Genomic DNA, 3,555 nt, shown 5'->3' with positions numbered 1-3,555 from the left:
AAGAACTGTGCTTCCTACACACATGAACCATATGTAGTTCAACTCTGCTTAGGAAACTGACAAGAACAGTAGCTCCTCTTCAGTCCGATACACTTTACTTGCTGAGAACAGACGCGAGTGCTATTTGCACTGTGTATGGCAAAGGGGCACAATAGTGACTCGTCTTACCAGAAAAAAACTCTTGCTCGTAGGACAAAAAACTGCATGTGACTCAACTCCATTTAGGACTGGGAAACAAACTCTATCTCGCCTTACAAGAAACACACTCTGCTTTTGAGAAAAGAGCACTCTTCTACTCAATTGTGTTTCCTATAGGGCCAGAACAATGAGCTTACTCAGAACAAAAGAACTGTGCTTCCTACATACACGGGCCATATCTAGTTCAACTCTGCTTAGGAAACTGAGAAGAACGGTAGCTCCTTTTTAGTCCAATACACTGTACTTACTGGGAACAGACGGGAGGGCTATTTGCACTGTGTATCGCAATGGGAGCGCAATAGTGACTTTCCTTACCAGAAAACAACTCTTGCTCGTAGGACCACAAACTGCATTGGATTCACCTCCATTTAGGACTGGAAAACAAACGCTAGCTCGCCATACAAGTAACACACTCTGCTTTTGAGAAAAGAGCACTCTTCTACTCTACTGTGTTTCCTATGGGGTCTGAACAGTGAGCTTGCTCAGAACAAAAAAAACTTTGCTTCCTACACACAGGGCCATATCTCTTTTCTCAAAAGCAGAGTGTGTTTCTTGTAAGGCCAGCTAGCGTTTGTTTCCCAGTCCTAAATGGAGTTGAATCACATGCAGTTTCTGGTCCTATGAGCAAGAGTTGTTTTTTCATAAGAAGGGTCACTATTGCGCTCCCATTGCCATACACAGTACAAATGCCACTCGCGTCTGTTCACAGCAAGTGCAGTGTATTGGAATGAAGAGGAGCTACTGTTCTTGTCAGTTTCCTAAGCAGAGTTGATCTAGACATAGCCCGTGTGTGTAGGAAGCACAGTTCTTTGTTCTGAGCAAGCTCACTGTTCGAACCATATAAGAAACACAGAAGAGTAGAAGAGTGCTCTTTTCTCAAAAGCAGAGCGTGTTTCTTGTAAGGCGTGCTAGCGTTTGTTTCCCAGTCCTAAATGGAGTTGAATCACATGCAGTTTTTGTTCCCACGAGCAAGAGTTGTTTTCTGGTAAGGAAAGTCACTATTGCGCTCCCATTCCCATACACCGTGCAAATAGCACTCCCGTCTGTTCCCAGCAAGTACAGTGTATTGGGCTGAAGAGGAGCTACTGTTCTTGTCAGTTTCCTAAGCAGAGTTGAACTAGATATAGCCCGTGTATGTAGGAAGCACAGTTCTTTTGGTCTGAGGAAGCTCAATGTTCTGGCCCTATAGGAAACATATTAGAGTAGAATACTGCTCTTTTCTCAAAAGCAGAGTGTGTTTCTTTTAAGGCAAGTTGCGTTTGTTTCCAAGTCCTAAATGGAGTTGAATCACATGCAGTTTCTGGTCCTACGAGCAAGAGTTGTTTTCTGGTAAGAAGAGTCACTATTGCGCTCCCATTGCCATACACAGTGCAAATAGCACTAGCGTCTGTTTTCAGCAAGTACAGTGTATTGGACTGAAGAGGAGCTACTGTTCTTGCCAGTTTTCTAAGCAGAGTTGAACTAGTTAAGGCCCGTGTGTGTAGGAAGCACAGTTCTTTTGTTCTGAGCAAGCTCACTGTTCGGATCCCATAGGAAACACAGTAGAGTAGAAGAGTGCCCTTTTCTCAAAAGCAGAGTGTGTTTCTTGTAAGGCGAGCTAGCGTTTGTTTCCCAGTCTGAAATGGAGTTGAGTCACATGCAGTATTTGGTCCTACGAGCAAGAGTTCTTTTCTGGTACAAAGAGACACTATTGGGCTCCCATTGCTATACACAGTGCAATTAGCACTCGCGTCTGTTTCCAGCAAGTACAGTGTATTGGAATGAAGAGGAGCTACTGTTCTTGTCAGTTTCCTAAGCAGAGTTGAACTATACATGGCCCGTGTGTGTAGGATACACAGTTCTTTTGTTCTGAGCAAGCTCACTGTTTTGGCTATATAGGAAACACATTAGAGTAGAAGAGTGCTCTTTTCTCAAAAGCTGAGTGTGTTTCTTGTAAGGCCAGCTAGCGTTTGTTTCCCAGTCCTAAATGGAGTTGAATCACATGCAGTTTCTGGTCCTACGATCAAGAGTTGTTTTCTGGTAAGAAGAGTCACTATTGCGCTCCCATTGTCATACTCAAGGCAAATATCTCTGGTGTCTGTTCCCAGCATTTACAGTTTATTGGACTGAAGAGGAGCTATTATTCTTGTCAGTTTCCTAAGCAGAGTTGAAGTAGATGTGGCTCGTGTGTGTAGGAAGCACAGTTCTTTGTTCTGAGCAAGCTCACTGTTCTTGCCCTTTACTAAACACATTAGAGTAGAATACTGCTCTTTTCTCAAAATCAGAGTGTGTTTCTTGTAAGGTAAGCTAGCATTTGTTTCCCAGTCCTAAATGGAGTTGAATCACATGCAGTTTCTGGTTCTACGAGCAAGAGTTGTTTTCTGGTATGAAGAGTCACTATTGTGCTCCCATTGTCATACACAGGGCAAATATACTGGCGTCTGTTCCCAGCATGTACAGTGTATTGGACTGAAGAGGATCTACTGTTCTTGTCAGTTTCCGAAGCAGAATTGAACTAGATATGGCCGTGTGTGTAGGAAGCACAGTTCTTTTGTTCTGAGCAAGCTCAATGTTTTGGCCCTATAAGAAACACAGTAGAGTAGAAGAGTGCTCTTTTCTCAAAAGCAGAGTGTGTTTCTTGTAAGGCGAGCTAGCATTAGTTTCCCAGTCCTAAATGGAGTTGAATCACATGCAGTTTTTGGTCCTATGAGAAAGAGTTGTTTTCTGGTAAGGAAATTCACTATTGCGCTCCCATTCCCATACACCATGCAAATAGCACTCGCGTCTCTTCCCAGCCAGTACAGTGTATTGGACTGAAGAGGAGCTGCTGTTCTTGTCAGTTTGCTAAGCAGAGTTGAACTAGATATGGCCCGTTTGTGTAGGAAGCACAGTTCTTTTGTTCTGAGCAAGCTCACTGTTCTGGCCCTATAGTAAACACATTAGTGTAGAATACTGCTCTTTTCTCAAAAGCAGAGTGTGTTTCTTGTAAGGCCAGCTAGCGTTTGTTTCCCAGTCCTAAATGGAGTTGAATCACATGCAGTTTCTGGTCCTATGAGCAAGAGTTGTTTTTTCATAAGAAGGGTCACTATTGCGCTCCCATTGCCATACACAGTACAAATACCACTCGCGTCTGTTCACAGCAAGTGCAGTGTATTGGAATGAAGAGGAGCTACTGTTCTTGTCAGTTTCCTAAGCAGAGTTGATCTAGACATGGCCCGTGTGTGTAGGAAGCACAGTTCTTTGTTCTGAGCAAGCTCACTGTTCGAACCCCATAAGAAACACAGAAGAGTAGAAGAGTGCTCTTTTCTCAAAAGCAGAGCGTGTTTCTTGTAAGGCGTGCTAGCGTTTGTTTCCCAGTCCTAAATGGAGTTGAATCAC

This window comes from Peromyscus eremicus, unplaced genomic scaffold (genome assembly GCF_949786415.1).
Source record: "Peromyscus eremicus unplaced genomic scaffold, PerEre_H2_v1 PerEre#2#unplaced_32, whole genome shotgun sequence".
Taxonomy (NCBI): Eukaryota; Metazoa; Chordata; class Mammalia; order Rodentia; family Cricetidae; genus Peromyscus; species Peromyscus eremicus.
This window is presented reverse-complemented; position numbering follows the sequence as displayed.